This window comes from Corvus moneduloides, chromosome 28 (genome assembly GCF_009650955.1).
Source record: "Corvus moneduloides isolate bCorMon1 chromosome 28, bCorMon1.pri, whole genome shotgun sequence".
Taxonomy (NCBI): Eukaryota; Metazoa; Chordata; class Aves; order Passeriformes; family Corvidae; genus Corvus; species Corvus moneduloides.
Window position 1 is genome coordinate 2,067,396 of NC_045503.1, and position 23,335 is coordinate 2,090,730.

At 54.0% G+C, this 23,335-nt stretch overlaps 2 protein-coding genes across 5 annotated transcripts in view; one reads left to right on the forward strand and one right to left on the reverse strand.

Moving 5' to 3' along the window:
• LOC116436126 (tyrosine-protein kinase ZAP-70) overlaps positions 1–13,215 on the reverse strand; it is a 33,723-nt gene extending 20,508 nt beyond the window's left edge. For 3 of the 4 annotated variants that reach the window (XM_032093058.1, XM_032093057.1, XM_032093055.1), the window contains exon 1: positions 11,075–11,243. The gene's annotated coding sequence lies outside the window, so the exon portion shown is untranslated. Of the gene's footprint in view, positions 1–11,074; positions 11,244–12,893 lie in introns of those variants that run through there. The other variant, XM_032093056.1, reaches the window with a different exon arrangement.
• Positions 13,216–17,521: 4,306 nt separating this feature from the next.
• Positions 17,522–23,335, forward strand: part of ADAMTS10 (ADAM metallopeptidase with thrombospondin type 1 motif 10) — a 62,282-nt gene continuing 56,468 nt past the window's right edge. Inside the window, exon 1 of the mRNA XM_032092711.1 lies at positions 17,522–17,561. The gene's annotated coding sequence lies outside the window, so the exon portion shown is untranslated. The remainder of the gene's footprint in view (positions 17,562–23,335) is intronic.

The window sequence follows — 23,335 nt, forward strand, 5'->3', positions numbered from 1 at the left end:
CCACTCAGGGGTGACCGCTTTGCTGTCACTTCCCAGCCAGGAGCTGAGCTGTACAGGCTGCCCTGGCACCCTCAGCTCGGTTAAACATCGATTCCCACGAGTCGGTGCTCGTGGTGGCTCTTGGAGGGGTCACACTGCTCACAGAGCCCTTCCTGACACTCTGTCACCTCTGCCTTGTGTCACCTCTGCTCCCACCTCCCAGATCCTCCCTCCTGCTCTGCTCTGACCTGGCCACTCGGACTCTGCCCCGGCTGAGGATGCTCCTCCTGCCCCAAAGGCAGGAGCGGGTGCAGCAGAGCGTGGGAAATCCACGCCAGGCGGGTTCGGTTTGGTGTCCCCAGATGGCACCGGAGGCCTGGGCTCCTTCAGGTGCTGCTGGGGATTGTTTCTCTCAGGGTGATTTGTTAATGAGCGGAAGCGATTTGCTCCGGGAGCAGGGGAGGGGAGGGGGCTGCACAGGGACACGGCCACCTGCACTGGGGCTGCTGCTGGGGACAGCTCTGTGCCCGCTCGCTTCAGGCTGCCTTTCTCTAACAGCTGGCACTGCCAGAAAGCAGTTTTTTGGTTCCCAGAAAGCAGCTTTTTGGTGTCACCCTGCTTCCTCTGCGTTTTCCCAGCTGCCTCAGGTGCCTCCCCACAAAGACTGGGGCGGGAATTTCTGTGGGGCCACGGCCACCAGAGGAGGTCACACAGGCAGAGAGCAGCCGAAGCACAGCGAGGACACGGCACCAAGAGGTCTCTGGCAGGTGCAGGTGCTGTGTGAATCCTTCTGGACGGGCACAGGCTCTGTTCCTATTCCCATGTGCTCGTGTCTGTGGGGTCCCACTGCTCTTTCTAGCAGAGAAAGAACCTGTCTCTGATGAAACTGGGTTGTCTGGGTGTTCTCTGAGTGGGAATATGGATGGAAAGGCACATCCAGGCATGGGGGTCTCTGTTCTCCTTGGCACAGGGCAGTTCCTGGGTGACTTTGCACTGGGTCACAGAGCCGGCTCCAGTTCTGCCACCCCTTGCAGGAGTTGAACCAAAATTCTCAGCCCCTTCCCTAAAAAAAAGGGTATCAGTTCCTTATCTCCTCTGAAAAGATCCCTGGACATTTATTTATCCCAGGTAGGAGCCTGGCAGCTCCTGATAGATGAGAACTTAAAGAACAATATTTTTTCCTAAAGAAGAATATTTTTCCCAAAATTCTGCAATGACAGGCAAAGAAAATTGAACCGAGTGTGGTTCTTTGTCCCAACTCCAGCTGACATCAATATTTCAGGACCACCAAGAGGTGCAGACAGGCACGAGTGCCCCCATCCCTGTGTCCTGCAGAGGGAAGAGCTCTGCCAGAGGCTTCAGGGGCTGGCTCAGAGCAGGGACAGAAGCCCTCAGAGCTGCCCCTGGAAGTGGTTTGTAGAAGCATCTTCTCCCAAGCCAGATGTCCCTGGTGAGCAGCTTCCCTCTGGAGCAGGAGGGCGCTGGGCCTGGGCTGGCACTGCTGGGACACTTGTGTGTAAAACCAGGTCCCTGTGCTGTCCTCAGGCTGCCCTGTGGATTCAGCTGGGCAGGCTGTGGACACACCCTGCTGAGCCTTTGTGGAGCCCCTGGAAGCGCTCCTGGCTCCAGAGCCATTGGTCCTGAACGGTTTTTAATGAGGGGCTGTGGCACAGAATTAAACACAACCCCCCCGTTTCCTGCCTGGCATCCCCTGTGCTCCTGGGGGCTGAGAACTCTGCCTCTCAACAGATCGTGCCAGGAGCTTTGTTCTGGGGCTGGGGGAGCCCAGAGCTCATCCCTGCCACCAAAGTGTTGACAACAAATGGAGAGGAGTCAGAAATCCAGCAGATCCTCTGGCTTTGGGATCGAGCAGGAGCCAAGGACAGGAAACTGCAGCAGTTTGTTGCACAAGTTGGAGGAGAAGGGCTCTGATTTTTTTCCTTTGCTTCTCCCTGGCCTCCCTGCATCACCTTTTGCTGAAATGACAACTGACAGACAACCTCAAGGGCCTGGAAATTGACCCCTGCCAGCACAGAGGGTTTGGGGAGTGTCAGACTGCAGGAAGGTTAAACGAGATATTTACGTGAGGGACTGAGGAGGAGCTTGTGGCTGAGCCCGTTCCTCAGCTACTTTACTACTTGCTTACTCCTCCAAGTAGCACAGCTCTCACCAGGGTGTAGGAAAGGTGACACAGAGGGCTTTGAGAGCACTGGAAACAAATTCATCCTGGCCTGCACTGGTTTGGGCCCTCCTGAAGGTGCCGAGCAGGTTCGGAGCTGCCCTGAGCAGCGGGCCCTCCTCACCCCTGCCCCGCTCCCTGCTCCAGGTGCCGGAGGGGCTCAGGGCTCGATTTCCAACCACAAGTGGCAGTGGCTTTGGGCCATGAACAGCTGCGCTCTCGCCTCGCCGCTGCCGTTTGAAAATAAAGGCACCACGCGCGTGAAGCGATCGGCGTGGCTGGGCTTCCGTCCTTCAGGGATTCTGCCTCCACTGAGCTCTGAGGGGGAATGGTTGTTGTGTCTCCCTGACACCTCCCTGCTGAGCACAGGCTCTGCTCTGGCTCTGCGTGGTGGCTGCTGCCAGACACGGATGGTTCTGTCCAATCTCTCCTCCCTTCTCCTCTGCCTGCTTCCCAAGGTGGATTTTTAAGGCGTTCTCATTCGGGGCAGCATCTCTGTGCAGATATGGCATTTTGTACATTTCTGGTTCAAAGCTCTCCTCTAGAGCCACCCCTGCAGCTCTGCAAGTCCCTCCTGGAAAGGAGAATTGAAACAGGGAACCACAGAACCATGGAATGGTTTGGGTTGGGAAGGACCATAAATCCCATCCCATCCCACCCCTGCCATGGGCAGGGACACCTTCCACTGTCCCAGAGTGCTCCAAGCCCTGTCCAGCCTGGCCTTGGGCACTGCCAGGGATCCAGGGGCAGCCCCAGCTGCTCAGGCACCCTGTGCCAGGGCCTCAGCACCCTCTGAGTAAGGAATTTCTCCCCATTATCCACCCCAAACCCAGCAGTTGCCACCCAAACCAGCACTGAGCTTGTTGTGCTGCTGCTCTTTCAGTGCCACGTGTTGGTCACCTCTGCTTGGACAACACCAAGGCTTCCCTGAGCCCTGAGTGGCCCCAGAACTGCCCACAGCCACTGGACAGGGGGTTCTGCCTGGGGCAGTGCCAGGTGGAAGTTCCAGCTCCCCCAGACCACTGTGGTCTCCGAACATCTGCAGCAGATGTTGGAGCTGCTCCATCCTTCCCTTCCAGTGGGGCACGGCAGCTCCTGCGCTCCAGGAGTGCCTGGAGCAGGGACACAGCCTTCTGTAGCCCTGCTGGAGGGGCTTTGGGCAGGTTAGGAATGTAGAAATACAGAAATGTGCAGCTCTGGAGTTGGCTGAGACACCAAAGCAGCTTCTCTGTGCTTGCAGTGCCGGGGGCTCTGCTGGCTGTGAGTCACAGGGCTTCTCAATCTTTGAAAGCCCAGGTGAGGGGGCCACCAGGAGCTCCCAGCACCACAAAATGAATGTGTTGGGTTCCTTTTTATAGTCAGAATATTCCTGTGGGCACAGAGGGTGAAAGCTGCTGCCAGGGGGGGGAAGAGCTGGAGGAGCCCTGGGTGCTCTCACTGCTCCTCAGACACAGCAAGAGGAGTTCAGTCTACACAGACCAGACCTGAACGTCCCCTGCAGTTTAAAAATGAAAGAATAAAATAAACACCAGCCCTGGGGCTCAGTCCCATGTTCCCAGCACTGTGGTGAGGTTGAAATGAGTTCTTTTGGGAGGGTGGTTTGAGCCTCAAAGTGTTGGAAACGTGACAAATTCAGGAGAGAGCAGTGAAAGAGATGAAGGGCCTGGCTGGGCTGATTGATGGGCTCAGCCCTGGGGGATGGGGATGAACATTAATTGTTGGCCAAGAGCAATGGGGGAACATCTGAGAGTGAAGGAGGAGCATCTGAGGAGCACAAGTTTCTTTCAGAGAGGAAAAACTGGTTTGGATGTGCTGATAAAGATGATAAAGGGATAAAGCAGAAGAAATTAATGAGTGGAAAGGAAGTCTGGGTACCAAGAAACATTTCCAAGCAAGAAGATTCATCAGGATGTGGGACAGGGGGAGAGTGGAAGTCCCATTGCCAGCCAGGGGATCAGGGAATGGGAACAATCCTCCCCGGGCAGGAAGAACCTGGGATGAGCTCACAGGACTTTCCCATGTCTAATTCCTGCAATCCTGAGTTCCACTGGGGAAAATCCTACTTCCAGTGTTTTTCTGGGGCCAATGTGATTTCCAGTTCCATCAGTCTTTTGTGGAAAACTGGAAAACACCGAACACAGAGGGATTTTGCTCGTGCTGGTGACATTTTCAGTGGTGTTTTTGTGTGAAAGGAGAGTGGAGCCCTCCCCGTGCACAGCAGTAAATATTCTCTGGCACTTTTTTATAACTCAGTCATCAGGACCGAGGTGAAAAAAAAAACCTCATTCTGCACGGTCTGGTGAGTTCCTGGTGTTTGTCCTTCCTGTGCTCTCAAGGGGAGGTTGCGCTGACCAATACCTGCCCATGCTCAGGCTGTTCTCACATGGGCAAAATCCACCTCTCCCTTCACTTTTCCACCCAGCAGAAAAAACTCTGAGGTGACCTTGCAGCTGAACATCCCATGGCAAGCAAAACCCAGCATTTCCCTCTTGGATGGGACACTAGAAGGAGCAGGGGAGAGTTAATGCTGCCCCACAGAAAACCTTTGGGGCCCTCATGCTGTGCTCCCCCGCCCCAGCTGGACCTGGGGGACAGCAAGAACCCACGGACATGAATTTCCAGGGAGAACACTGTGGTCAGAGGAATGGGGATTGATGCTGGAGATCCCTCTAAGCTGTGGGGGATGTTCCTGGCAGTGTTTTGGGGCACTGAGAGCAGAGTTCTTATTTCCCCCACAGCCACTTCACAGAGCCAGCAGCTTTTATTCAGCACTTCCAGCAGAGCCGGGGTGGAAATCCCTCCACATCCCAGGGAATGCAGGACCCTGGCAGCTGAGCAGGGCCTGTCCTGCCCTACTTGGGCCCAGCTGAGTTCCCAGAAGGGCCTGGAGCTGTTTAACCCCTGTGATTTGATTTTGGGGAGGCACAGACAGCCCCGAGCACCCCTGAGCGTTCCTCCCGTCCCTCTGGCATCCCTTGCCCCGTTCCACTGTGGCTGTGGGGCTTTTCTCCACACTCTCGTCTGCCTCTGCATCCAAATGATGTTCCTTGGGGCAGGATTTGCTGGATGCTTTCTCAGCTCAGCCACAGCTCTGGAGTCTGTGCCCAGTCTGCCCAGTTTGGCTCTGGCAGGACCCTCTTCCATCCCTCCCCCTCTGGCCTGGAGGTGACCACGACAACAGGACCTTGCTACAGAAACTGGGAGATGCTTTTCCACCGGTTTGTGGACACGTGCTCAGTCTCACACTCCTCCCCAGGGCTGCATTAATGAAACAAAGCTCTGGCTGGGATATTTTATTTCTGCTGGGCACTCCCACCTCTGCCTCCGGAGTCCTGTGTGTGAAAGATCAGAACCCAGATAAAAACGGAGGGGTGAACTGTACATGGACATGCTCACGAGCAATCTACTGGATCTGCACAAACGTCTGACCGGAAAAGTCATGGTTTTCACTGAAAAACCCAGCACTTTCCACGTGTGCTGCAGATCTCAACAACAGATTCGGCTGTGATCTGCTTTCCAGGGTGCTCAGTGCTGCCTGCACCTTTCCAAAATCGAGTTATAAGGGTTCACTCTGCTTCAGAGAGCAACACTGGGAGTTTTATAGTGAGACAGAAAGCAGGAGAGCCAAACCCCTGAATACTCTGTTCTTCCCTGGCCCACCAGAGTTACTGCAGAGACTCAGCTGAGGAATTGTTTAGAAGCTTTCCAGAGGCACAAATTGGTTGGTTTTGTAAGAGACTTTTAGGGTTTAAAACACTCAGCCCCTGGGGGTTTTTTTGGCCAAAATAAGAGGGAATCTGAGAAAAACGTAGCTGTGTTGGGCATCTTGGAGGCAGAAGGATTTTCTGTGGGATCTGAGCTCAGGGTTGGAGTCAATCACTGAGAGATGCTGGGGCTGGGGTCTCTTCCAGCTCAGGCTCTGCCTGTCTTTGCTGTCCAGTTAATTCCTGTCAGGCAGAAACATCTCTGAAGTGCTGGGAGAGAGCGACTGGTTTGGGTGAAATTGTCACAAAAGAAGGTTTGAGGCTTCACGTATTTTCTGCAGGTGCTGGAGTGCTCCTGGTGTAGTTGGTGGATCAAACAACCCCAGAAATGGTGCTTTTGCTGCTCAGGGATTTCTGCTTCGCAGTTTTCTCATCCAGTGCTGCCCAACCCAGCCCCGGGCAGAATCCAGAGAGTCCCGCTCACTCCATCCCACCCACTCCAAGCCCTTGCCAAAGCTCCAGGTGGGCGAACTGGGAGGCTCAAGGTTCTGCTTTGGGATTTAACTCTTGCAGCAGAGGATTTTCTGAGCATCCCAGAATATCCTGAGCTGGAAGGGACCCTCAGGGATCACCAGTGCAGCCCCTGGCCCTGCCCAGACACCCCAACAACCCCAGCCTGGGCATCCCTGAGAGCGCTGTCCAAACGCTCCTGCAGCTCTGGCAGCCTCGGGGCCGGGCCCATTCCCTGGGGAGCCTGGGCAGTGCCCAGCAGCCTCGGGGGGAAGAACCTTTCCCTGAGCTCCATGCCCAGCCCTGACCCAGCTCCAGCCGTTCCCTGGATGTGTCCAGGAAAGATTTAAAATTGCTCCTGTCTGCTCTGGGAGCTCAGAGCTCCCACCTGCAACACCTGGAGGGATTCTCCCAAAAGCATTTCCCTGTTCCCTGTCCCTTCCAAGGCTTGAGCCCAGATTTTGTCCAGGGTGAGGAGAGCTTTGCTCCTTGCAGAGGTGCTGCTGCTGCTCTGCCCTTGTGCCACATCAGTTCTGGATTTCGGGGTGGCTGAGGGGTGACATTGATGATCCCTGTCCTGAGGGTGAGGATGATGAGGGAGGTAGAGGAGCTCCCAGCAATGGGCTGGAGTTTTCCCAGGTAAAACACTCGTGTTTGCACTGTTCTGCCCCCAGGAAGGACATTCCAGCTCTAGGAATCTGGGATCTGCGGCTGTGAAGGAACAATCCCTTGGTCACCTTTACACCTCCTCTTGTACAGCCAGCAAGGCTCAGAACTGAAGTTCTTGTGCTGTTCTAAAATCCTGTGGGATTTTCAGAAAAATCTGGCATTACCTGAAGCCTCTTACCCCATTCCTTGTGCCAGAGCCCTAAATCTGTCTGAGTTCTGAACTCCCTGCAGGAATTTTGTGTTGTCTCGTCCCCTCAGGGGCACCCAGGAGGTGAAGTGGTTGCTTTGCCGTGAACTTCGGGCTCATTCAGAATAAAAAGAATAAGGAGAATAAAATAAAAGAATAAAACGACTGTGGGTGTCTCCCAAGGTTCAGGTGACAAGCCCTGCAAAAAGTTTCAAATTTTTCAGCATTTATCCTGCAGGGTTTGGGTGCATCTGTCCCTGCTGAAGGAATTCTGTCATTGAGGGACTCCTGGATCCTGCTGGAAGCCAAAGAATGGCTGGAGAGGCTTCAGTTCTATGATTTATCAAAGCAGGGCTTGGCCAAGCTTGGCTTGAACTGGGAGATGCTGGGATGGTGAACCCCAGGGGTCAGGAGCAATCTGAGGTCCTGCTTCTGCTGCAAATGTCACGTTAGGTTGGGAATTGAGGTCCCCACATTCCCCCTTTGGTTCTTGCTGCTCCCAGGGCAGTGGGGGATGGCTCCTGGATTGCCCAGGGAATGTTTGATGCCCCAGGAAACACTTTCCCAGCTCTGTGGAGAAGAGCCAGGGCAATGGAAACCTGGACTGATGGAGTCTGCACTGGAATCTCCTGGCTGGAAGGTCAGAAAGGGGAAAATTAAAACAGAAAGTTTCGGAGCAGGGATGTTTATTGAGCATCAGATGCTCTGGTTGGAGTTTTAACAGAGGAAAGATGAACCTAAGGCTGAAATCCAACCTGCCACAAGGAAGGGAATTCTGCAGGATCCAGCTGAGAGCCCAAAATCCCACGTGTGGAATGTCCTGGTGGTGGGTGATGCTCTGGAAGGGTCTCCAGGGAGTGGGAGCTCAGACTTTGCCTGAGCAGTGCCGGAACTTTATTTCAAAGCAGAGAGAGAACGTTCCTTTCTTCGTCTGTGTTCTGGGGATTAAACAGGAATCCTGGCTGGGCAGGACTACAGGGTGGCCAGAGGAAATTCCCAAAGAGGAAATTCCCAAAGAGGGAAATGAAGACGACTGGGAAGTGAGAGGGGTGCACATGAGCTCCTGTGCTGCAAGAAGCGCTCCTCTCTGCAGGGTCAGGACATCCCCGCACGCGAGCGCTGATTTGCCAGGGGCGGTGGGAATCTGCTCCCACATTCCCTGAGTGTGGCAATGCTCCCCTCACTGGCAGCTTGGCATCCCTATTTTCCAAGTAGAAAGCTGAGGCAGAGGGAAATGAAAGGGTCAGATCTGGCCAGGGCATTGTGTTTGTTTTTAATTACGATGGCAAAGGGGTTTTGTTCCAGTGATTTGGGTGGGATGTGGGCAAATGGAGTTATCTCAGGCTGGTTCGTGTTCTACCCTCTCTGCCTCCCTCACTGAGGCTGGAATTTGATGCCTGGCTCTGTTTGGAGTTTGTGGGAGCTGCCCATGGCCCCCATGGGATCTGTTCCATGTGCTGGGCTCTCTCTGCTGTGCCTGTTCAATCCCACACCCAGCAGAGCCTTTCCTGGTGCCTCTGGGATACTACAAGGCTAAATCAGCACATCCAGGGATCAAAGCTGTGTTTAAAAATGCACATTCCTGCTCTAGGGACTAAGCAATAGACTGACAGCTTGTATTATAATGTAATACAATATAATATAATATAATATAATATAATATAATATAATATAATATATTGTAATATATTTTAATATCTTTCAATATCTTTCAATATCTTTTAATATTATTCATTATATTATATTAACTGTATTTATTATATCTATGTCTATACTTTAGGATGTACTTAAAGCCTGTATTATGTTACCCAAGCATTAAACATTGGGGGTGTTCACCTGGAGAAGGCTCCAGAGAGACCTCAGAGCCCCTTGCAGGGCCTAAAGGGGCTCCAGGAGAGCTGCAGAGGGACTGGGGACAAGGCATGGAGGGCCAGGACCCAGGGAATGGCTTCCCAGTGCCAGAGGGCAGGGCTGGATGGGAGATTGGGAAGGAATTGTTCCCTGGGAGGGTGGGCAGGCCCTGGCACAGGGTGCCCAGAGCAGCTGGGGCTGCCCCTGGATCCCTGGCAGTGCCCAAGGCCAGGCTGGACATTGGGGCTTGGAGCAGCCTGGGACAGTGGGAGGTGTCCCTGCCCATGGTTGGGGTGGCACTGGATGGGCTTTAAGGTCCCTCTCAACCCAAACCATTCTGGGATTCCACGGCTTTAATTCCCAACCCATCCATTTGCTGTAACCACCTAATCTTCCCTCTGAGTCCACAGAAATTCCTGGGAAATCAAGCACTAAACAAAATGTGTGAGGCCTTCAATCACCTGGGAACAATTATTTGAACTTTTGAGTATTTCCAACCCTCCAGAATTTCCCGCTTTGCCCCACAAAGAGCCGCTCCCTGCTCCTTTCTCTTCCCAGCCACGTTACCCAACTCAACCCCAAATATCAGAGGTGAAAGAAATCCTTTCATTGCCACCCTTTGCCTTCAGCCTCTCTATTTTTGTGACTCCAGTCCCACCTGCTCAGGGTTTGGGTGAGGAAAAGCTCAGCTTAACTGACACATCTTTGTCCTTCCTGACCTTTGCAGCTCAAGCTCTGTGCCTGGTTGAGTGGGTTTGCATCACGGATGGAAGCTGGGCATTGCCAGGATTTCTGCTTTTTGTGGAGCTGGGTGCTTTACAGAGAGACTATGGCATCGTCCTGGTTATCTGAGAGTTTCCAGGAAAGCCTCTTTCCTAAGTTCTTAATGGGAATTAACTTTTAAAGTTTTATATTTATACATGTGAACTCGAAATCCTGCCATGGCATCACCCACATTTCTTTAGGAAACCCCATTCCTGGCAGCATAAGCAAATTTTCCAGAGAATTGGGTCCCTCTTCTCAGGAGGGAAAAGGAGGATGAGGGATTGAAAACAACAGAATCATAAATAAATAAATCAGGAAGCACAGCCCCACAGATCCGTCTGCTCACCCCCTGCCAGCGAGGAGCCTGATCCCTTCTCCAGTTCTTCCCTGGGATGGGCTTTCCTGGTGTCCCTGTGGGGTTTATTCCCAGTCTAATGGATAGGAAAGGTTTTCTGAGGTTCAAACCCACCTTTCCCTTGTCCCAGGTTATTCCCTAACACCCCAGACTGTGTTTGGGCTGATTTGGAGCTGTGCCTCTTTTCACCGAGTAGCAGCAGAGGAGATGCCAAAGAAATCCAAGGAAATAAAAGTGACTTTGCCTCTGGATTTTTGTTTGTTGTTAGGATGGCCAGCAGCAAATCCCTGAAGTGCTCCGGAGTGTTTGGAGCATTATCCAGCAGGTGCCAGGTATCCTAAATCCTCCCACATTGCCACCAAGACCCTAAACCTTCCCACACTGCCACCGAGACCCTAAACCTTCCCACACTGCCACCGAGACCCTAAACCTTCCCACACTGCCACCAAGACCCTAAACCTTCCCATATTGCCACCAAGATCCTAAACCTTTCCACGGTGCCTCTGAGGCTCGCAGGAAGTTTAAAGAGAAGCTTCCAGAGTTCTGATACCATGTCCAGAGGCAAAGGGACGGGGATGGCTGGCCAAGAGTGTTGGACCACAAGCCATCATCCCCTCATCTTCTGACCCATCTAAACCCCCTCAGCTTCCAAAAGGACGTGATGCCCCCAACTCAAGTCCGTTTTTTTCCAGTGGAGTGATCAGTGGGAAGAGAAAGGTCACGTGAGGAATTAATCTGGAATCTTAACACCAACATTTCACGGGATCCTCCCTCCGAACCCCCTGGTGCTGCAGAAAGGCACCGGGCAGGGAGCAGAGCAGCCATGACAGAACCGCCACCCAAGACACCAGCAGCGATCAAAAAGTGCCTCTTACCTGCTCTGCTGAGGAACACAGCGGCTTCAGGGGCTCCCCTACAGCAGCTGGGAAGCAGGAAAGGAAAAAAGAGGGAAAATAATCTCTGTTGAGTGAGGGTTGTGCCGATTTTGGGAAAGAAGAGGCCGCAGCATCCAGTGAGAGCTCCGGCATTCGCAAACCACCTCTAGCTGGGTTTCTCTGAAATGTGACCCTATTTCCTTGTTTCACAGGAAAGGAAAGGAGATCAAACAAAAGCTGTGCTGCTCTGAGGAGTGAAAGAGCTCTGAGATCTTCCCTGTGCCAGGGCAGGGGTCTGCTGTGGAAGAGAACAGATCAGAGGGAGGTGGTGAGGAGCTGTTGTTGTTTAAATGAATTTTTTAGGGGGAGACATTGCTTGGGGAGCAAAGTTCTCTTCTTGAGCAGCTCCAACCAAGCAGATGTTGGTGGGAAGGGAATCTCTGTGCATGAGGGTCTTTGCCACAGGATCACAGAATCAGCTGGGCTGGAAAAGCCCTCTGAGATCATCGAGTCCAAGCTGTGCCACATCCCCACCTTGTCCCCAGCCCAGAGCACAGAGTGCCACTTCCAGGCCTTCCTTGGGCACCTCCAGGGATGGGCACTCCAAACCTCCCTGGGCAGCCCTTGCCAAGGCCTGAGCACCCTTTCCATGGAGAAATTCCTCCTGATGTCCACCCTGAGCCTCCCTTGGCACAGCTTGGGGCCATTTCCTCCATCCTGTCCCCGTTCCCTGGGAGCAGAGCCTGACCCCCCCCGGCTGCCTGCTCCTGTCAGAGCCGTTATCACACCAGGCTGTGCCTCTTGGAAATCATGGAGGAGTAAGGAAAACTGAATTTCTTTGGATTTTCCACATCCAAGCCAGGAGCTACTGAGAAAGGCCCTCTGTGAAGGCCTACTTGGGAGCTCTGATGGACCAGAGCTGGCTCAGGAACCCAAGAAGCCTCTCATGGCCTGGTTCTTCTCCCTATTTCAGTGATCAGCTCTTTGTAGTGCCAGAGTGGCCAGAATGTTGTCAGCTGGGCTGGGGACCTTCCATCTCCAGTGCCACCACTGACAGCTGGGCTGGGAACCATCCAGCTTTGGTCCCACCACTGTCAGCTGGGCTGGGGACCGTCCAGCTCCAGTGCCACCAAAGGGTGTTTATGTTTTGCAGGGTTTCCAGCTGCTCCTCAGGGCCAGGTCTCCCTTTCCAGAGGGAAAAATCCCCGTGTTTCATCCCCATCTCGCTGCCACCTGTCCTGGAACTGATGGGTACAGGGACAAGGGCCAGCCTTGGAGAAAGGCTGCGGCACCACAGAATCATGGAATGCTTTGGGTTGGAAAGGAAACTTAAAGCCCATCTTGTTCCAACCCCCTGCCATGGGGCAGGGACATCTCCCACCGGATCAGGATGCTCCAACCTGGCCATGACTAATTCCTGCTGAATGAAAAGAGGTGTCCCAAGGACAAAGTGTCCCAAGGACAATCCCAAAGTTTTTTGCTTTTTCTGGCAAAAAATTGTACTGTAGAAGTCGGGACTAAGGAAGGCCCTGATCCCAGCAGGATGAGCTTAGTGATGCTCAGGACTGACTGGAATAAAAGAATTTGGGAATAAGGTTGGATTGGCAGAGTACAAGGTGTCCCTGAGCATCCCTCAGCCCCATGGAATGTCGTTGCCGAATCCCCCCAGGAGCCCTTTGTTTACATTTTCACGTGGAGCTGTTCACGACATTTACCCAGAAATCCACAACAAAGCTTTTTCCAAGGACAAGGTGAGATCCTGAGGTGAAAATGCAGCACCCCAACACCCCTCCCCCGCAGCGCCCGCAGCAAAACCCACCTGAATGTTTGTCCTTTGCCCCAAAATCCCCACAAAATTCTGGGATCAGGCACAACGATCTGGACAATCACTTCTTGATGGCTCCGCTCTCAAAGCCTGTGGCTCCTTCCAGCCGGCGTTACACGTTTGGGAAACACCGACCCTATTTTATTTAACACCTGGGACTAATTAAGTCCAGCTTTACTGTTGGGCAATTAGTTCACATGTCTGTGCCCCGTGGAAAAACAAACCCGTTTGTTTCGCTCGCAGGTTCTCAACCTGCAGCCTCTGGGCTCCAAACAAAGCCGAGCACTTTGTTTATTGCTGCAGTAGCTGAAGGGCTGAATGGAGCTTTGTTGTGTTGGGTGCTGAACAGCCATAAAAAGGGTGAGTCTGTGGCCAAGGAGCTTGTCCCAACATGGACTTGGGGCCAGGCTGTGATGTAGAGCCAGAGCTGGGAACTCTGCCCAGGCCCTGCAGTTCAGACATAGCAAGGGAGGGAGAATATTTCATTTTATGTACAGAATGCTTACACAGAATTACCCCATCACGCCTCAGCACCGTTCCCTGTGCGTCCTAATGGCAGCTGGGACGGAGTCTGCAGCCTTTTCAAGCCTTCAAATGAGCCCTGGCCTCGGTGCCGTGCGGGGTGGATGCGTTGGGCGTCATCCAGCACCACCGGGAAGCGCCAAATCAGCCTGGAAGTGTCGGTCTTTGTGCTTCCCTGGGGTTCAGGCCATCATCCCAGGGGATTTCCATCATCCCAGGGTGTTTTCATCATCTCAGCAGGGTTTCCATCATCCTGGTGAGGTTTCCATCATCCCCCCGGGGTTTCCAACATCCCAGTGGGGTTTCCATCATCCCGGAAGGTTCCCATCATCCTGGCAGGGTTTCCATCATCCCCCTGAGGTTTCCATCATCCCAGTGGGGTTTCCATCATCCCAGTGGGGTTTCCATCATCCTGGCAGGGTTTTGATCATCCCAGTGGGGTTTCCATCATCCCCCCGGCGTTTCCATCATCCTGGCAGGGTTCCCATCATCCCAGCAGGGATTCCATCATCCCAGTGAGGTTTCTGTCATCCCAGTGGGGTTTCCATCATCCCAGTGGGGTTTCCATCATCCCAGGGTGTTTCCAGCATCCCCCTGGGGTTTCCAGCATCTCAGTGGGGTTTCCATCATCCCAGAAGGTTCCCATCATCCTGGCAGGGTTTCCATCATCCCCCTGAGGTTTCCATCATCCCAATGGGGTTTCCATCATCCTGGCAGGGTTCCCAGCATCCCAGCAGGGTTTCCATCATCTCAGCGGGGTCTCCATCATCTCAGCGGGGTTTCCATCATCTCAGCAGTGTTTCCATCATCCCAGTGGGGGTTCCATCATCCCAATGGGGTTTCCATCATCCTGGCAGGGTTTTGATCATCCCAGTGGGGTTTCCATCATCCCCCCGGCATTTCCGTCATCCTGGCAGGGTTTCCATCATCCCAGCAGGGATTCCAGCATCCCGGAGGGTTTCCATCATCCTAGTGGGGTTTCCATCACCCCAGGGTGTTTCCAGCATCCCGGAGGGATCCCAGCATCCCGGCCGGACCCGGCGCGCTCCGTGCAGCCACAGGAGGGTGCAGTGTCCCCGGGCTGCTCCCGGAGCCAGGCACTCTCCTCTCCATCCCCCCGCCCTAGACAGCGAGGATTTCAAATATCTGCTGGAAATTCAGCCTTGTCTCCTCATCCTAGGGGGAGGAAGGAGCTGGGTGATTTTGGAGATGAAATTTGGGGGTTGTTTCTTGCCTGCAAAACCATTTTTTCAGGCAGATTTTCAGGCGGTTTCTGATACCAAACTCATCTGGAAAATAAACTTTCTAGCGACCTTAGGGACTGAAAATTCCTGTTCTTTATGCTATTTATCACCTCCTCCTCTTTGCTGTGAGCCTCTGGTCTTTTTACCATTCCCTGTTTTCCAGGATTTGTGCAGGTGATGGAGGTCTTGGCTTGTGAGGGTTGTGCAGCTCCATCCCCTCCTCAGAGACAGGTCAAGACTGGAGTAAAGCCCGGTTTTGGAGCTGGTCTGGTGCAAATCTGAGGGTTCTCGGAGCAGTGCTGGGTTGGGGGAATTTGCCTTTTAAGTCAGGAGTCTCTAACTCTGTATTTACCACCCAGGAGGGACTGGAAATTCTGCAAATCAACGGAAAAGAAGTTTTCCAAAGGGTCTGGCAGAACAGAGCCACTCTCCGGGGAAGGAAAACTGGGAATCTGCCCCTCAGTCCCTGTTCATTCCACGCTGAGTGAGACCAGCTCCAGCAGACAGAACACCCCTGGAATGGCACCGGGCCACGCTCGCAGCAATTAGTCTTCCCTTGGCCAGCAGCAGCACCATTCAATTAAACCCCAAATATTTTGTTCAGTTGCTCTTTTCTGGGTGTGCTCTGGGGGCTCAGACAATGGCCAGCGTGGCCTGGGGAGGAAGGAAACCACTCTGTCCACCCAGCCAGGGAACTGGCCCAAAATCCAGCCCAGCAATCAATCCCAGTCCCTTTGAACTCAGTTTTCCAGTGCAGAGCCAGCCCTTTCCAGTCTGGACAGAGAGAGTGGCTGGAGTGGAGCTGGGGGCTGTGATCTCCCACCCTCAGCCAGCTCCTCCTGGGAGCAAAGGATGTTTTCCTTGTTTTTTCAGGGCTATTCGGATCAGCAAACCTTCCAGGCAGCACAAAATGCTGGGGGACTCAGGAGGTCCCTCCTGGGCACCTCCTGCTGCTGCTCCATCCCAGGAGGGGCATTCAGAGGGCTCCAGAAAAGGCTTTAAACAAACTCATGTCAGAACATGAATTACGGCTGGCACAACTCCTGCTCAGGTTCATCCTGCTTTGCTGACAGCAGAGGATCCAGGAGGATCCGCCACAAAAATACCACAGCTTCTTGCTTTTTTCTTCATCCCTTTGGTTTGTTTTTTTCAGGCCAGCATCCCATCAGGACATGGAGCTGGCCAGGCCTTTGAGGCTTTTTTCCTTCTCCATCCCCATCTCACGGTCTGGTGGCTGCAGGCTGGTGCAGGGGCAGCCTGGGTGGCACCAGGGACCGTGGCCAGGAGCTCCCGTGGCTTTGGCGCTGGCTGTGCCTGGAAGGGTCACGGCAGGACACGAGGCTGCAGGGGCTGTCCTGGCATCCACACCAACTGCCCAGGGCTGCAAATCCCCTCTCACTGCCCCGGAGCCCCCCTGCAATCCCCTGCTGGGGTCTCAGGTTCAGGGAGTTTGCTTTAATACATGTATATAATATATTTATATATGTTACATCTCCCCCTGGCAACTTCGCACCCCTTAACTGTTCATTCAAATCCTCCTGGAAGAAAAGGCACCTCCGGGTTGGTTTTGGGGTTGCTCTGTCCCCAGAGAGGGCTCAGGCTGGGGGTCCATCCACACCCTGGCACTTCCATCCTTTCCCCAGGGCCCCTCTCTCTTCCCAGGGAAAAGCAGGGCAGCTCGGAAAGGCTCCTTTTTCCAACATTTGCGGCACTGCCAGGTAATTCTCTCTCCACCGAGGCTCCCAAACTCAGCTTTGGAATCCCAGAGCCGCCTTCAGAAGGGAGGAGGAAATGAGCTCCTGCTTTTCATTGTTGCTGATCTCTGAGGTGTCCTGCGCGGGGGTTGTTTGGAAAGAAGCAGCATTTGGTTACTTCCAGTGCTTATTCTCCACTTTGGAGGTGGGTTGTCCTCGGTGGGACACTCCACGGTGGCAGCAGGACAGGAGAATGCCGGGATCAGCGGAGCCAGCGGGGCCTGAATGATGTAACTGCAGAGGGAAGGGACTTCTGAAAACATCGGCGAGTTCTTGAGGGCTTTTTTTCGATTCAAAGCCAATCCCTGCCATTGCTGTGAGCACGGCTGCCTTTCAGGCCATTTCCTCACACACTCCCTGGGTTTTTAAAAGCATTTGGAAAGCTCCGGTTAAAATGAAGGATGGGGGTGGTGTTTGTTGGTGGGGGGGTGGGGGGGGAACCAAACCAAAACCAATCCTGGCTTGCTTTATCTGCTTTGTCCGCACTATCAGCACGGGCTCTCTGTTTTATGGCTTTTCCTGGGATGTTTTATCCACCGGGGAGCCGCCGGCATCGCCTCCAGGGCTGCCCCGAGCTCCCTCCCTGCTCCTCCACAGAAAGGCTGATTAGTTTTATACTCTTTCAGCCAAGACCTGCCTTCTGCACTGATGTCAGCAGTCAGGGCGGGACTTTTCCAGCCTTGTGGGTTTGGGGATTTTTTTTTCTTTTTTCCTTTTTTTTTTTTTCTCTTTTGGATAATCCTGGCAAAATTCCTCAGCAAAGTTGTTGGTTTGTTTTTTTTTTTTTTTTCTCCCTCTTTCTTTCTTTTTTTTTGTTTTTTTTTTTTTTTTTTCTCGAGCAGCCCCTATCCATGTGCTGCCTCCGAGCCGCTCTCTTATTACTGCTCACTTCCTGAAAGGAGACTTTTTAGCAAAGGCTCCAGCTCCAGCTCTGCCTGGGTCTGACAGAAGAAGGTTCTTGAGGAAGGCGACACAAACTCTCAGCCTGGAAACTTTCTGACACGCGCAGGGCTGAGGGGGAGAGAGGAGCTTTTGGCTGCTGCTGGGAAAAAGAAGAGAAAAAAAAAAGAGAGAGAGAGAAGCTGAAGGAATTAAAAGGGGGAAAAAAAAAAAAGAAGAAAGAAGGGAAAGCACTCGAAAAGGTAAAACGCTCTTTAAAATAATTTTTCCAGAGGAGACTCTTTGAGGTTGGAGTGGGGTGGTCTGGGGTGGAGGGAACGCGAATGTTCTTTGAAATCAGAACCGTCTCCCTGGAGAAAGAATGAGCCCGGAGAGCCTTGCACGCTGGAAAAACATTTATGAGAATGAAAACCATGTTCACCCTTCCCCAACATTCAGAGTTTCCATAAAAACGCAGGCTTGTGTTTCAAAGTGGCTGCAGGCAGCAGGAGCCGGGATCTCGTGCGCTGCTCCCCCGCCTCCCCCAGCCCCTCTCGGCTGCACTTTTTTAATTGCATTAACCCAGGGATCGAATGTTTGCTGCTCTAAACCCCAAATCTCCTCTGCTGGGCTGCCCGGGGCGAAGCTCTCAGTTACAGAGAGCAGCAGCTCCGAGCCCCGCTGCAGAATGAAGCGTTCCTCGCTGCCTTCATTCCTGAGAATAAACACAGCCCGCGCTCTCTCTCCCTCTTTCCCTGTCTCTCTCTCCATCTTCAGGAGCTGCCAATGCCTCTCTCCCTCCTGATGTGCTCAGAGGATTTATAAAGAGTCTGCCCTGAAAAAGTTGCAGTGTCACCGACTCCTTGTGCATCCCCAGGCGCTCGGCCCCACTGCTCCGCTCATTTCTTTCTTTGCTTTGATTATGTTTTAAAGGTGTTTTTTTAATTATTTTTTTAAAAAAGATAAATCAATCCCTCAGAAGATGTTATTTTAAACATCAAAGTAAATATTAGTGATGGTGAGATGCCAGAAGATTATCTCATTAGAGCTGAAGGAGCTGGGCTATAAATAGAGAGGAGTTTATAAAATAACCTTGGCAAATATCTGCCAGAGGGGAAGAATCAACCAAGAGGGAAGTGCGGAGCTGCGCCGGGGGCAGGTACCCTCTGCAGCAAAATGTAACATTGCACACCGAGGCCCATTTTTGGGGACTTTGTTTTGTGGTCAAGATGCAAACCTCAGGGGGCGTTTGTGTTCCTGCCCCAGTCCCTGCCGATATCCCCGGTGCTGGACACGGCTCGGCCCCACCAGAGCTCTGGTTCTGGTCGTGCTCGGTCTTACTCTCCTTAGCAGCGCCCAGCGGTGCCAGGGTGGGATGCAGGGCACGGCTGGGCATGGCAGGAGGGGGTTGGGAAGTCTTTGTTCCCCTCCGGTCTCCCAAAATGCTCTGTGGGACGCCCAGGTGATTCCCAGCGCCGGGATGTTCCCTGTGTTGGGAACAGCCTTGCCTGGACTGTTCCGAGATGCCTCCATCGGTGAGGCTTCCTCCAGTTCTTGGGAGGTTGTTCCCAAAGTTTCTCCATATATGGAACGTGCTGAGTGCTCCAGTTGCTCCATCCTCAGCCTCCCGCTGTTCCTGCTTCGCCCCAGGGCAGCACCCTCTGCTCCCCTCCTCCTCCTGCCATCCCAAAAACCTCCCGGCGCCTCTTGGGGCGGCTCCAGCTGCATTCCCCAAGCGGCTGCTCCTGGGGTGGAATGGGAAAGGTGCTGTCATCTCCTGCAAATCAGCTCTGCCCGGATAAGGCTGGGGGGGCCGAGCTGTTTCCTTTGGCACAGGGAGGCCCCGATAAGCCGGGCCTGAGCAGCCGCGGAGGGGATGAAGTGGAGCCCCGAGGGGAGGAAGGTGCTGCTGCTCAACATAAACAGTGTCTGCTCCTCAAACCTGAAACATGAGAGGCTCTCTTATCACCCATGGCTTCAGGCCACCCAGGGACTGCTGGGGAGGAGCTGCTGTTCTCACCATTCCATAAAATCCTGGTCCAGGGACAGCCTGGGCTCCGCTTCCCAAAGGAGCAGCTGCATGAAAGGCCCTCAGCGCAGGATGCACCCAGGGATGATCCCACGCAAACCCTTATCTCCAGCTTATCTGAAACCCCCAGCTCCAAACCCCACTTTTCTGGCCAAGTTTCCAGCAATTAATTCCTTCTGAGCCAGGAGCACCGCAGGATGTGTTTGTCACGTCCTGTCCTGCCTCGGTCTTGAGTTAACACAAAATGAGCTTGAAACAAACAGAATTGGGACCAAACTCGTCACGTTTTCGAAACAATCGCTGGGTGATGGCAGCTCAGATGTGCTGAAGACACACAAGGCACAGAGGTCTTCGCTTGACCCCACCACTGCAGGAAATGTTTGCAGGGCGAGGAGTTACAAACATTTCCCGGGAATCTGTGAGCAGGTCGGATCTCATGCGGCGACTGGGGAGTGAGACACGTGGACAAGCACCAGCCTGGATACAGCCTTGTTTTCCAGCACTGAGGGAGGTTTAAAGGGACACCATCCAAGCCAGTTTTCCCACCTTGGTTACTGTGAGGGCCTTCAATGAAGTCTGCAGCCGACTGAAGGATTGGGGGAGTCTCCACTGGGAAACTGCTGGAATATTTTAGCTCCGTCCGACTTCAGCGGAGCAACATCAGCGCACGTGTGAAGTGCAGGGTCTCCATCCAGCAGCACCATTGCTGCTCCTCTCTCACCTTCTGCATCCTCCCAGGCTGGGAAATGCTTGGGATAGTCCATGTCTGACTGCTCAGTGTCTCTCATGGAATCATGGAATGGTTTGGGTTGGAAGGGACCTTACAGCTCATCCAGTTTCCCCCTCTCCCATGGGCAGGGACACCTTCCACTATCCCAGATTGCTCCAAGCCCTGTCCAGCCAGGCCTTGGACACTTCCAAGGGTGGGATATGCACAGCTTTACACTTCTGTTTATCACCCATTACCAATATTGGGTTTCCTACTCTTCCATGGTAGCTTAATTTAAAAGGAAAAATGAGTTAAAATGAATCTATTCCTGTGCAGTCCTGCAAATCTTCTTGAACTCAATCACTCCTAAATGTTGGTCCCAACTGAGCTAAACTGGCAGGTGAACTCCTCGCCTCCTCCTGTGGGATTTGTGACCTCGGTGGGAAGTGGTTTTTGACCAAAATGAAAGTGCAAAGGATGAGTTCAGTCCTGTCAGGGTTAGGGACTCTTCATTCCCTGGCCATAGAGGAAGGAGCTGCATCTGGGCCACACCATCTGTGTTTCCCTGAGTAAAGAACCTACAGGGAGGGGGAAAGGGCCCAAAAACTCTGCCCAGCAGAGTCCCAGAGCTCCCAAGGAGCCAGAGCCTGGACATGATCTGCAGGTCTGTCAGGGCTGGAGGGATTCCACAGCCGAAGCGTTCTGCAAGGCTTCATCCCACAGGAGGCATCCCTGTCCCTGCAGGGCTCCCCTGGCTTGGGGTGACCTGTCCTGGGGCTGTGGGTGCCTCTGTCAGGGTCACTGCCCTGCACCAAGGGGACCCCCGGGGTCACTGCCTGGGGGTGACCCCATGGTCCTGCACCGACTGTTCCCTTGGCTGTCACCAAATCACTCTTGGTTTGTCCCGCTGTGAAAGGAACATTCTCTGTGTCACCACGATGTCACTTCTCTGACTGGTTCTGGTTTCCTGGAGGACAGGGAGGTCCAAATTGGCTTTGCTGCTTTAGGGTCCCTCTCCACAGCTCCCTGCGCTTCCTCCAAGCCATGCCTGTGACCCCCTGGCACAGCCTGGGCTGGGTGGTCCTGATCCAGCATCAAAGGTAGCCCAGTTCTGAGAGTGGGATGGGACCAGAGACCCCCTCATGTCCCTTCCAACCTCACTTATTCCTTGATTCAGCCTGGCAGGACCAGCTCAGCCCAAGGAGCTGGAGTTGGGCCATGCTGTGGATCCGTCCCCCTGGCCAGGACTGGGCCACTGCTGGATGAGTCTGTGCTGGGACAGTGACAGAAGGAGCTGCTGAGCCCTGGGCTCACTGCAGATCCATCAGTGCTTCTCACAGCTCTGCTGGAGTCACCTCAGAGGCTTTTCTGGGGAAATTCAATGGAGTTCTCCAACTCCAGCCTGAGACTGTGGGGGCACAAGGTGCGGCACCTGGTGACAGCGGCTGTGGGGGACTTTACCCTCCCCTGTAGCACGTCCAGCCTGATAACCAGACACATCTTTGTCGACTGTGAGGGTGGGCAGGCCCTGGCACAGGGTGCCCAGAGCAGCTGGGGCTGCCCCTGGATCCCTGGCAGTGCCCAAGGCCAGGCTGGACGGGGCTTGGAGCACTCTGGGACAGTGGAAGGTGTCCCTGCCATGGCAGGGGGTGGCACTGGATGAGCTTTAAGATCCCTTCTCACCCAAACCATTCTGTGATTGGGGTATGGCCCTGTCCTACAGCCTGGCTGACAAAGAGCCAAACTGCAGGTGCGACGCTCGGCGTGGGAGAGCTGTGACAGCTGCACAAACCACATAAACCACACTCCTGCCTCAGCTGGGACTCCCAGCACAGAGCAGCTCCCGCCTGGAGAGGGCCGGGGGGGTTCTGCAGGTGAGCAGATCTCGGTGTTGGCACACGAGGGTGTTTGTGCAATCCCGGGGCTCGGCGCCGGGCGGGGGTGGGTTGTGTAAGCACCGGGACTGCTGGAAGGCAGCTGCGGGAGCCAGCGCTGCCGGGATGGAGAGGAGAGCCAGCCGTGCCGGGATGGAGTCGGGAACCAGCCGTGCCGGGATGGAGAGAAGAGCCAGCCGTGCCAGGGTGCAGGTGGCTGGGTCAGTGTCTGCTTCCCTGCCCGCTCCGAGGTGTGAGCGCTCCCGGCCTTTCCCAGGGCCTGGGGCGCTTTCCTGGCAGAGCCCTGGTGCCGCTCCGTGCGGGGAGGAGCAGCAGGTGCACAGGGAGAGCTGCCCATGCACAGGCCCGGGAGCTCTGGACGGAGCTCTGGACGGAGCTCTGGATGGAGTTCTGGACAGAGCTCCAGACTGAGTTCCGGACTGAGTTCCGGTCTGAGTTCTGGATTGAGTTCTGGATTGAGCTCTGGATGGAGCTCTGGATGGAGCTCTGGACTGAGCTCTGGATTCTCTTCTGGCTGTGCTGAACCCCACAGAGAGGGAGCATTTCATGGAGGCAGAAGCGGCCATGGAGATGCCGCGTACAAAAATGGCATTTGGGCATGGAATATCCGCAGGAACGGGATGGCAGCACAAGGCAGGTGTGGGCATCAGACCTGTCTGCAGGTGGGGTGTGCGTGTCCACATGCGGATAACATGTTATCAACGTGCAGGTAACATTATCCATGTGCAGATAACGTCTATCCACATGCAGATAACATGTATCTCCATGCTGATAAGGTGTTATCACACGCAGATAACGTGTATCCATTTTTAATCCACATACAAACCCCACATATCCCTATCCCCACGCAGACAGGCAGCTGCAGCAGTGCCCTGGCTGCATGTGGGTGACACGTGTGTCCCTACACTCCTGGGACAAGTGTGTGTCACTGGCAGGGCCCTGTGTGACGGGCGATGCACTCGGTTAATGGCTGGCACTCCGTTAATGACTTGCACCCTCAGTTAATGACTGGCACTCCGTTAATGACTTGCACCCTCAGTTAATGGCTGGCACTCCGTTAATGACTGGCACCCAGTTAATGACTGCCTGGGCTCTTTCTAATCCCGCCGCTCTGTGCCTGGCTGGAGCCAGCGAGGAGAGCGGTGGCAGAGCGCCAGCAAGTCTGGGTCACATGGAGTGGCTCCAAACTCTTGCATAAGTCCTGTCTGAGAGTGGACCTGCTTGGTGGAGTCCTCTCCCTAGAGCAGAGGGAGTCCCAGGATGGGAGCACTGGGAATCTCAGTGCCCACCTTCCACCCGGCTGGAATTTGGCAGCTCCAGCAGGGCTGAGCCCTGCCCCGGGCCCAGCTCCCCATCCCGAGGAGGATCGGAGCTGGCACTTCCCTGCTGCTTTCCTGCTGAGGA